Below are 12,062 nucleotides of genomic sequence, written 5' to 3'. Positions count from 1 at the left end.
TGAAGGTATTATGTAGATTAACTCATTTAAGGTAAACAGGAAGTAAAAAGATACATGGGGGCGGGGTAAAGAATTTATAACGCAGGCTAATGAATTTATAAGATGAGGCTAATGTGTTAGAGTGGATGAGTAGTCACTTGACCAGTAGGCTTCCTGGTAACCAAGACAAAACAGGACACCCAACTGGTTATGCATTGCTCTTTTATCCTTAAAAAGAAACCTGATGTTTATTCAGGCAAGCCATTTTCTTGTTGCTGCTAAGTCCAGAAAGAATTGATTATGCAGGTCCTTACATAAAAGCATAACAGTGTCATCAACATGATTTAACTTGGCACTTTCTTACACTGATCTTCCATAAAACCTGAACTACCATTCCAGAATTTCAGTCAAGTTCTCGGGTCCATGGTGTTGTCTCTTCCTTTCTTTCGTGGTGACTGCTTCCTTTCCGTGTATCTGTTCATTTCTTTTGGTCTCTGAGTCAGCGCTCTCCTGATAAGCAAATAACACACCACGCTAGCAGCAAATACAGCCACCTGCATTGGCCAGAAAACCAGAAGGAGTTGCACACCGGGATAAGTGAGAACCTGTGGGCTGAAGCCACTTTAGATCTTAGTGAAACAATTTTAGGGGTCCAGACAGCATCTCTGCTTCTTCAGCCCTTTTTATTCTCCCTGCCCTGATTAACTGTGCTCTCAGGACTTTGTACCTGGTATTCAAAGTTGTCATGGTGTCATTTGATCTCCAGAGATTATGGTTTATGGTAGGTTAAATTTTTTTCAATTGGAAAGGTGATATAATAAGAGTAACTTATATATTCTTTGCATGTCATGGTTCAACCCCTATTCACATGCATATGTATTTGCATGGTTTAAACTGAACATACTACTTGATATATTTACTGTTTTTTTTTTAAGATTTTATTTTCTTTCCCCGCCCCAGTTGTCTGTTCTCTGTGTCCATTTGCTGCGTGTTCTTTTTGCCCGCTTCTGTTGTCAGCGGCATGGGAATCTGTGTTTCTTTTTGTTGCGTCATCTTGCTGTGTCAGCTCTCCGTGTGTGCGGCGCCATTCCTGGGCAGGCTGCACTTTCTTTTGAGCTGGGCAGCTCTACTTATGGGGTGCACTCCTTGCGCATGGGGCTCCCCTATGCGAGGGACACTCCCGCGTGGCACGGCACTCCTTGGGTTTGAACCTTGGTCCTCCCATGTAGTAGGTGGACGTCCTATCCATTGGGCCAAGTCTGCTTCCTGTATTTACTATTTTTTTAATATATGTAACATAAAACTGGTCGTTTTAACCATTTTCAAGTGTGTATAGTGAGATTACATTCACAGTGTTGTACAACCATCACCGCTGTCTGTATCCAAAAGTTTTTCATCATCCCATACTGTTGGGATGGGTATTGCTTACCCATTAAGCAATAACTCCCATTCCACCTTCCCCTCAACCCTTGGTAACCTCTGCTCTGCTTTTTGTCTATGAATTTGCCTATCCTAGTTCTTTCATATAACAGACCTTTCATATAAGTGAAAGCATACAATATTTGATTTTTTAAAAAGATTTATTATTTATTTATTTCTCTCCCCTTCTCTGCCCTTCCCTGCCACCCCCTGTTGTCTGCTTTCTGTGTCCATTTGCTGTGTGTTCTTCTTTGTCCGCTTGTATTCTTGTCAGCGGTACCCAGAATCTGTGTCTCTCTTTGTTGCATCATCTTGCTGCGTCAGCACTCTGTGTGTGCGGCGCCACTGCTGGGCAGGCTGCACTTTTTTTTTTCCGCACTGGGTGGCTCTACTTGCATGTGGGGCTCCCCTACGCAGGGGACACCCCTGCGTGGCAGGGCACTCCTTGTGCGCATCAGCACTTGCATGTGGGCCAACTTATCACACAGGTCAGGAGGTCCTGGGTTTGAGCCCTGAACCTCCTATGTGGTAGGCGGATGCTCTATCCATTGAGCCAAATCCGCTTCCCTACAATATTTGCTTTTGTGTCTGGCTTCTTTCACTTAGTGCAATGTCTTCAAGGTTCATCCTTGTAGTAGGATGTATCTGGACTTCTTTTTTTTTTATTGCTGACTCACCTTCCATTGTATATGTCTACGCCACATTTTATTTATCCATTCATCTGTTGATGGACATTTGGGTTGGTTCCACCTTATCTGCTATTTCTAACATGACAAAATTATAAAATGTTTCTGTAGTTCTGTAGAGTTTTGAATTGACTGCATAATATTCCCATACATTGACATACCATAATCTATTACATGTCATACAAGCAAACGTTTCCCCCTTCATATGGACTTTCAGGTGTTTTCCATTGTTGCGTGTGTTGTATATTGGAACACAGCAGTTAACCATCTTTGTTTGTATGTGTCTGACCTTTGTTGAATAGCTGCCTTCGGATAAATTTCATGATGAATTTCTTTTTCTTTTTTTTTTTTCTTTTTAACTTTCAGAAAGTTTTGAAAAAGGAAACTTCCCCCTCATGCCTAAAGCCTAGTCTAACTGCTGCACACACAGCCTCCTCTGTTACAGGTGTGAAGGGGAGGGAAGGAAACACGAAATTTAACCCAGAAAGTTAGTAAACTCTGAGTTCACTTTTTTTTAAGCATTACCCAGATACACCCTCTCCGAGCTCTTGCCAGAAACTTGCATCTTCTTTGATTCCTAAAAACTTAGTTCAGCAAGATTCCCAGGAACAGCTAAAATGTTGGCTACAGGGAGGAGGGAATAAATTAATTGCTTGAGGGTCAGTGCCTTTATTTTCTGTGTTTCTTCTACCCTTTGATTGGAGGAGGGTTTCCCACGTGTCCATGTGTCTCACTTTAAAAAACAAAATGGAAAAAAAAACCAAAACAGACAAAACCCTTCTTAAGACATTTGTCATCGGAACAGGAAGAACTTCCTAGAAAGCACTGTCATTGCTTCTAAAAGGAAGCGCTCGTAGTAACCCTCCATTCTCTTTCCTCTCCCACTTTTATTTTTTTCACAATGAAATGATTTTATGACTATTAGTTGTGAAATGACTTAATTCAGCTTCTTATTCTTTATTGAAAATAGCTCTGCTCTGCCTAATGTCTGTCTCTGGTCAAAGGGCGTTTCCTGTGTCATTGGCTTCCACGGTTTGTCTGCTTTCAGCTTTGTGATCGTGAGGGTACAAACTTGCCCTTTAGATTGTTTGCTTCATCTTTTATCTTTCAGCAGGTCCTGGAGAGAAATCATCCAGTGGCTTCTTTCCAGTGTCAGTTTTTGAAAGATCCGTCACTTGGTTTATTTTGACAGGTGGCTGGTGAAAGAGGTGCTTAAAGGGCGGGGTAAAAGGAGGGAGGGGCATTTAAGTAGAGGAAGAGGAAAGAGGTTTTGCTTGTTTGGGGGGCCATCTGACAAATGGCTTTCCTTTTCCTCAGTGGGGCCTTGAAAGAGGATTTTGCCACCAAGGCCTGCAGTTGGAAAACAGCTGTACCTTCTGGAGGACCATTTCTGGATCCTCCGCTTTCAGGCTGGGGCACCCCCCATGGGAACAGAACTAGGATGGAGTAAATGTGACTGTGTAGATTAATTTCCTAGAATGAACGAGAGTGATGAATCATTCAAAAGCAAGGTGTCCTTATCAGTAGGAGCTGTCTCAATGGATCAGCCTCAGAGTCCATGCTGGCCTGGCATCTGACAAGTTCCAGGGACCCTGGTGTTCAGGGATACCTCCCAGGAGCTCTGGCTTGGCCTTAGCTGTGCTTTCTTTACTTTACAGCCTCTCTAGGGATGGCAAATCGACAGTTGACTATTTACTGTATAAGCTAGTGCTTCTCTTTAACTGTAACTGAAATAATGCCTCACCTCTTTTTAAATTTTGGTTGTTGGTAGCTTCCCTAGATTTGTCATTTCTAGGATTCCTGGGTCTTTATGATGCCATAGGAATTAGACCTATGTTTCTATTCCTCTGAGTCTTCTCTCCTGTAGAATCTTCCCTCCACCCTGCCCCTTCATGATTTCAGCTGTCCTCTACTTTGAGCTTTCTGCCATGTCTTGCTTGATGTGCCAAACTCAGTTTTATACAATAGTATTCCAGACAGTTTCTAGAAAGGCAGGAAAATGTTTTATTTTCTGAGTCCCATGCCCTCTCTGTGTCCATGAAGCATTTTTTTTAGTATTGTTGACTACAGTACACTTAACAGATTAAAACCTGTTAATAATTAAGAGCAAGATGTAAGGTTCAAACCAATATAAAGAATTAGCCAGTACAAACAACTGAAACTCCGACAATACAAAACTAATAGGATTTGGGATCCAGACAATTCTTTTCCAGACCCCTCTTCTTGTTCTCTCCCAGTCCTGGCTTACAAGTGGCCTCTTGGGAGGAAAGGGAGTGATCGGTAAGGGTGGAAGCAGCAAGCAGAAAGCAGCCCACATTGCCTTTTTGTGCTTGAATTCTGTTAGTACAAAGACTGCTTGGAAAGAGGGCCATCTGCTGAGGCAGAGAAAGCTTTCTCTCAGGAGGGGATGTTTGTTGCCTGGTGTTTTAGGAATTCACTGTAACTTGTAGAGCCTTGATATTGGGAAGGCCGCCTGGGTCTTAAAAGTGAAGGCAGATAACAGCAACAGTAACCTTGTTTAGGGAGGGGTTTCTAGCTTTTACTGACCTTTACTGACCTTTTCTGAAGGTCTAAGCTCCTTTCTTTACATTAGACACTAGGCTCATTTTTCCTTTCTGTTCTCTAAGTGGACACACACTATCACTATAACATAATAAGCATATAAACACCACTGCCAGGCAGGAGAAGGATCAGGAGCCTTGGGCTGGGAGTCCAGAAGCCTGGTACCTAGTCCCTGCCCTGCCACTGACTAGCTAGCTGGGTGATGGGTGTTCAACAAGTCGTCCTTAACACAGGGCCTTGTTCCTGGTGTTCATAAAATGAGGGTGTTGAGCTGGATTATCACTAAGATAACTTCCAGCTATGATAGTCAGTGTTTCACCATAAATGTGTTGAGAGCTGATGAGATGGTCTGTAAGATAAGGGGAATACGAGGAAAGCCCTTTCCTCATTGCATATGTATTCTCAGCTTCCACAAAACTTTGAAATGAGCAGTTCTGGGTAACTGAACTTTCTGAATGGTTTTTGTCTCCTTCCTTGCTGTCAGCTGTCAGGCTGTACTGCTGTCAGTGTGCCTCCTTTTAGCAATCCCTGTCCCTCCTCCTTGGCTGCTTCCCTTGTGGTCTTCGAAACCATAGCATTAAGCTCATCTGAACTCGATGCCAAGGAAGCATGCATAGGTTGCGAGTGGAGAGGGTGCCTGTGACTCAAGCCCATGGACTTGGCTGGCCAGGGCCTCTCGGGACTTACTGTTAGGTTCCACGTAGGTGATGTGTTACTATGTTCCCCTTTGTCTTAGGCTGGACCTTCGGGTAGTTAATAAACACATTTCTTCTCCGTGCTGATTAATGAAGAAAGAAGACTAGGGGGATGGAAGGAGCCTACAGAGGGGGCTGGAGAGGCACTACGTGTACCCGGGCCTCTCCTAATCACTAGATGTGCTTCAGAAGAGACTTCATTTTGAAAAGATCAGAAAGAACAGTTTGAGGACATGGACTCTTTTCAACAAGCTGGGGTCAGACCTGTAGTTTAGATTCTAAAGAGAAAGCTGGCTTGGGTGTGCCTCTGTGCTGGGAAGTACAAGCTGCCTCAGCCAGAGTGTGTATATGTTGATGGTTTGCTTTGTCTGGAATGCTATATGTGAACTTCTAAAAAGCCACAGGGACCCTGCTTCCCATGTTTCAGCACATAGACCCAGGGTGCACATTTGAACTGAGCTATTCTTCCTTCAGATAGTAAACTGGCAAGGCTTAGCATGCAGATATGCTGCCTTATTCCATATTTCCTTTAAATTGCTCTTGCATGAAATATAACTCAAATCATCAATCATTGTGTTCAGAATAGACTCTCTGGCTCTCAAGCCAATAGCAGTATGCACCCACCATCGGCAGCACTGGCCACATGTGTATTTTGTGGTCACACCACTGTCATCTGGGGTAGAGGCCCTGAGTGTTTTTTTCATCTTTCCACCTTTCCAGTTTTAAGCCTCCTTCCTCCCACTTCCTGTGCTCTACATGTAGCCAAACCATAGTACTCATTCCCTAAGAACACCGAGGCTATCCTTTCTTTCTCTGGGCTTTTACACAAGCATTCTATTTTCTGCCTATATTTGCTCCTCTGTACTTCTGTGGGTTAAGAATTCTGCCTATTTCTCATCAACCCTTTTCTCATCACAGGTATCAGAAAAATGAATGTAATCTTTTTTCCTACCTCGTGCCATTTTGCTGTGAATGAATAGATGAATGAATGAATGGGCATTAAAATAGTCTTTCATTCTATTTTTTTCAGTAAGCATTTATTAAACACCTTCTCTGTACCTGGCTAAGTGTCAGTTGGTATAGTGCTCTTTTTTTTAATTTTTAAAAAAGATTTATTTATTTTTATCCCCCTGCCCTGTTTTTGCACTTACTGCCTGCTGGTCTTTTTAGGAGGCACAGGGAACCGAACCTGGGGTCTCCCATTGGGAGGGAAGCACTTAATTGCTTGAGCCACTCCTGTTCCCAGGTGTAATGCTTTGATCTGACAACATTTGGGGATGTTAGGCTTTGAAGCATATTTTTCCCTCAACATCAAGTGGACTAACAACACAGAGAGTTAAGACCCGTCACTAGCAGGTATAGGAACGGTTTCTTTTTTACCATGAACCCCCTAAAGTAAAGACTTCTGTCCATTTGTGCTCCTGGATAAGTGCACATTCCAGCCTGCTACCTATCTTGTTATGCCCAGAGCTGCTAAGGTGCTTTTAGCTACCAACTTGCCTAACATGTACATAATATAGCTAGGGATAACTTACACTGGGGGTAAATGGATGTTCAGCATTACAAAAGGAAGAAGTTACTGGGGAACTCAGTTGAAGCATATAAACCCTTACGTGCTTCACTTGCGTTAGGAAATTCAAAGAGCTGCATCCTCACAAATCTGATACACCATGTGATCAATAATAAACATTTCAAAAGTACGATTATAAAATTAAATCTAGCTTGCATTTACAGGAAACTTTTCCTCTAGCACAAATTACAGACTACTAGGATTATCTGGCAATTTAAGTGCTATATAATTAGTCCTAAATCTTTAAGGAAAGAATTTGAGAATAATATTTTAAAACCATAAACTTTAATCCACTAACAAAGATGGAAATCTCATTTAGTCTTCTGTACACTTTTTTTTTTGGACGTTCAGAAATGACCCTTTACTCACCAGAACTGTTTCCAGTTTCCTCCTCTTTCCCCTCAGACAGACAACTATAAATAACAAGGAATTAATGTTACTACAAAATGCTTTGAGATGATTATTTGCATCATGTCATTGTAACCCATTGATGTCTTTTATGCAGTGTTACTACAGTAACAGAAAATGCTGGGAGACCAAAGTAGAGCCTCTTGCCCCCCCCCCCCCCAAGGATAACTGCAGGCCTATGTCCATAAAGCTGCTTTGCTCTTGTGAACCTAGGCAATGTGTTACAAGCAAGTGAGATATAGTGGGCATAGGTGAAAACTGGGTACTGTCAGGGTACAGCTGAGCAGAATGCAGATTGAAACGGCCTGCTCATCTAGCAGCACAGGTATTCCTTTTATGGAGTGTGGGTCCAACTTCTGTTAACACCGATTTGCCTGGTTGCATTTGAGTCCCTGATTGAGCACACAGAGCAGGGAGGGCCTGGGGGGCTTCTGGCTGCTGCCCCGCCTCAAGTCTTCAGCCAGAATCTGGTCTCAAATGGCCACGAGAATTAGCTGGGGGTCCAAAAGCACTGGATGGATTGACAAGTGAGTTATTATTTTTTAAAGACCTCCTTCTGCATAAAATTGGCTCCACTCAAAAACATAAACGTGTAACAGACTAGAAACTGGGATGGGGGTGGGGAGTCCTTTGTACTCACAGAATAGGTACTTTTACTTCGAGTGTGTCAGAGAGAATTAGGATGGTTAATGCTTTAACAACACTGCTGGTTATTGAGCTGCTCCTTAAAAACAAGGGAGGCGAGGGGGAGATCTGAATAGACAGCCCTTTGATTCAATAGCTGCCTCGCAGGTCGTTCTTTAGTCTCTGGGAAGATGCACCTGCCTCCCATTTCCATTAATGTCATTAGGGGCTGCCTGTCATATGTAGTACAGGATCATCAGGGTCTTTATTGCTCTTCTTTGAAAGGGAATAAAATCGTGTCCCTTTCATTCTTTCTGAAACATTATGTGTTAAAATTAGGAGGAAAGAAATAAAAAAAAAATTAGGAGCCTACGTATTAAAATTGCCTCATCCAATTACTTTCTAGATAAAGTTTCCCGATCATGTGCCTAGAAATAATTTTAATCGCAACCATCAAGTAAGTATTCTCTGTTTAAACATTTTTTTCCCAATTCATTTGTATTCCTAGGAGATTCCTGAAAGCACTGCTTTGAGTTTTTTTTTTTTTAAGAGTTTAAATGAACCTCAGAGCTGTTTCTGCTATTTCATGCAGCAGCTTTCCATAGGAAAAACAAGTGTCGGACAGTACCCAGTACCCTCAGTGACTCTGAATCCCTTGGCCCTATCCTTCTGCCAAGTTAGTATAATTTTAGCATTAGCTTACTAATACGTCCACATGTATGACATGTCCACAAATCAAATGCCTGTTTTGGCCACCTCTCATTCTTCAGGATGGTGATGTGGCCGGCAGCAAGAGCTGAGTTAGATGACCTGTGTTTTAACTAGTACTGGAATGCCTGCTCTGGGTCAAGCTGAGGCTAATTTCAGTGGCTCTCATATCAGCTTCATAAGCACCTTGGGGAGGGCTGGTTTTTATCTTCTTTTTCCTCTCCAGACTCTGAGCCTCAGTTTCTGCAATGGTAAAATGGGATAATTCCTTCAGGGGTTATTGTGAGGAGAAAATAATGACAACATATGTGAAAATGCTTTAAGCACTGTAGGAATGTCAGGTGTTGCCATTATTATTGACAGTTACCTCTGTCCTTTTTGTAAATACTATCAAGTAAAAATTGAAACCAATTAGCCTGATTTTTTTTTTTACCATGCCTGATGTTTAACATCTGAATTCTTTGGCATCTCTAACATTTATTTTAGGACCGACTAGATTACAAACATTTTTATTCTCCTTTCCCCTGTCCTCCCTGTATCCCCACACCATAAAATCTGCCTTGAAGATTATAAGATTTGTAAATGTTCACCCATGGGTTGGAATGGTGCAGGTTTTGGAGACATCAGTTACGTATATTAAGGTGCATTTAAATATTTTTATGCAAACAGACTTGGCCATTCGTTGGGAGTCTTAACCTGAGGCCTATAGGAGTTCAGAAGGGCTTTGGGGTTGGGGTTGGGGGGGATCCAAGAGGCAGTGCTTCCCAGCAGGGCTAGAGGCTCTGCAGAGAGGGCCTTCCTTTCAACCTCAGTCCAGCTTGACATGCAGGGCAAATAATTCTTCCTGTTTTGTTGGGAGGGGGTGGCAGGTCAGAAAGGGCAGTGGTGACCAGTAATAGATTTGCAGGGGGTGTGGCAGTGGGGATGAGAATATCCCCATGCCCATTGCTTATTGGGGCTCCTGTTGGTTTTTGAGGTCATTGATGACACCCTTGAACAGTGATGTCTGACAAGAGAGCTTTCTGGGTCCCTGTTTGTCCTTGTAGTTCTGTAGCCTGAGGCCTGAAGAAACATTTCACATGTGCCAAGGACAAAACCTTCTTTTTGGCTTGGGCTCTTACTCCTACTCAGGTAATTGTGCATCCTTAAGTAACCTTACAAACTGAAGACTGTGACATTTAGAGCAACCTTAAAATTCCTCTCATCTCTTCGCATTCCTCTTTCCAAGTTTGAACCTTGAGATCCTCAGAAAAAACTTTTTAAGAAAGTGACTTTAATTTACTGCAGATTTAACAACAGAGTATGACCCCTCTCACATCTTTAGCTGGAGGATATGGCTTTGTTTGACAGAGATCCTTGGGACTTAACTAACTTTTAAAACAATTGATAGCGCTCTTCTTTCTAGGAAAAAATAAAAGTAAAAGATTGGGTGGCTGCTTTTGATAAAGGAGTCAAAATGTCAGAATTAGTTAGATTTTTTTACACTTTTGTCTTGTGCATGGCTATGTATTCTGGGTAGTGTGGACTGTGCGGTACATTTTGACGCATTAAAGTACATTTCTTTGTGTTTTTAATCCCAAAGAAAATTCTCATGATGCATTGTCCTAACAATAAGCATAAATGCTTTTGAAAAAGCTTTTAAACTTTGATTTAAGTACTGCTTTTACTTCATCATGCTCTGACAAATGCCAGTTTGGTCTCTTCTAAGTGGCAGCTGGACATTTTAATGTTAGTTACATCATTCCACTTAGATGTTATATGGTTTAAGGCAGATTATGCCTGATCCGTATTCCCTTGGGCTTGCTGAAGTATTCTGTTTTCTTAACATGGTTCTGGTGAGAGGGCAAGTAAACAGAGTGATCACCTCAGTGTGTAGCTGCCAATTAAGCTATTGAATGTTCAAAATTTGCAGGAAAGTACAGTCATTTCTGCTATAACATGTTCATTCCTAAAAATCACCACACTATGTGTAATGCAATAAAACCACAGGGCTTATGGTAAAATTGGATTAAGGGCACAACACTAAAAAAACTTCAGTGAGGAAAGTGGACTTGGCCCAGTGGATAGGGCGTCTGCCTACCACATGGGAGGTCCGCGACTCAAACCCCGGGCCTCCTTGACCCGTGTGGAGCTGGCCCATGCGCAGTGCTGATGTGCGCAAGGAGTACCCTGCCATGCAGGAGTGTCCCCCGCTTAGGCGAGCCCCACGCGCAAGGAGTGCACCCCGTAAGGAGAGCCGCCCAGCATGAAAGAAAGTTCAGCCTGCCCAGGAATGGCGCCACCCACACGGAGAGCTGACACAAGATGACGCAACAAAAAGAAACACAGATTCCCGTGCCCTTGACAACAACAGAAGTGGACAAAGAGGAAGACGCAGCAAAATAGACACAGAAAACAGTCGGGGCAGGGGGGAAGGGGAGAGAAATAAAAAAATAAAATAAATCTTAAAAAAAAAAAAAGCATATTGGAAGCAGCTCTTTTCCCAGTCACAGGCATGGATCTTCGAGGACTGTATTGAGTTGTGTCTGCATTTCTTTTCTGTGCACTTTGCCCTTTATGGATTATGGAAAATGTTTCTTGCTGGGAAAGCTTGAGGTCATGGTAGAGTCTTGTTTTCAAAGGGAAGGGAATACCTTAGATGAATTTTGATGAATTTATTTTCAAACGATATATTTGGTTTTTTTTTTAATTTTTTTAAAAGATTTATTTATTTATTTAATTTCCCCCTCTCCCCTGGTTGTCTGTTCTTGGTGTCTATTTGCTGCGTCTTGTTTCTTTGTCCGCTTCTGTTGTCGTCAGCGGCACGGGAAGTGTGGGCGGCGCCATTCCTGGGCAGGCTGCTCTTTCTTTTCACGCTGGGCGGCTTTCCTCACGGGCGCACTCCTTGCGCGTGGGGCTCCCCCACGCGGGGGACACCCCTGTGTGGCACGGCACTCCTTGCGCGCATCAGCACTGCGCATGGCCAGCTCCACACGGGTCAAGGAGGCCGGGGGTTTGAACCGCGGACCTCCCATGTGGTAGACGGACGCCCTAACCACTGGGCCAAAGTCCGTTTCCCCAAACGATATATTTGTATTGTGTATGCATGTACATATGTATGTCTGTGTATGTATATATGGGTGGAAGAGAGAGACAAAGTGTTCCAACAACAGCAACAAAATGCTGCCCCTCTGTTCTAGGAAATAATACCTCATTTTCAGATTGGATGTAGAGATTCTTCACAAAATAAAACATTTTTGCTCTATGTATATCATTTCCTAGAATAACGCTCTCTAAAGATCCTTTGGACTAAGAGTGACTCTGGTATTCTTGGAAAGCTTTGGATTTTTCTGTAAATTGACTGAGAGATCCTTAGCCCTACAAATTTCTTGCCATCCAGGAACTGCATCAAATTTATGTGGCTGTCATGCC

At 42.7% G+C, this 12,062-nt stretch overlaps 1 protein-coding gene across 1 annotated transcript in view; it reads left to right on the top strand.

Annotated features, from left to right (window-relative positions):
- Positions 1-12,062, top strand: part of GPC4 (glypican 4) — a 112,722-nt gene that overhangs the window by 14,871 nt on the left and 85,789 nt on the right. The gene's annotated exons all lie outside the window — the stretch shown is intronic.

Source organism: Dasypus novemcinctus, chromosome X (genome assembly GCF_030445035.2).
Source record: "Dasypus novemcinctus isolate mDasNov1 chromosome X, mDasNov1.1.hap2, whole genome shotgun sequence".
Lineage (NCBI taxonomy): Eukaryota > Metazoa > Chordata > Mammalia > Cingulata > Dasypodidae > Dasypus > Dasypus novemcinctus.
This window is presented reverse-complemented; position numbering and strand designations above follow the sequence as displayed.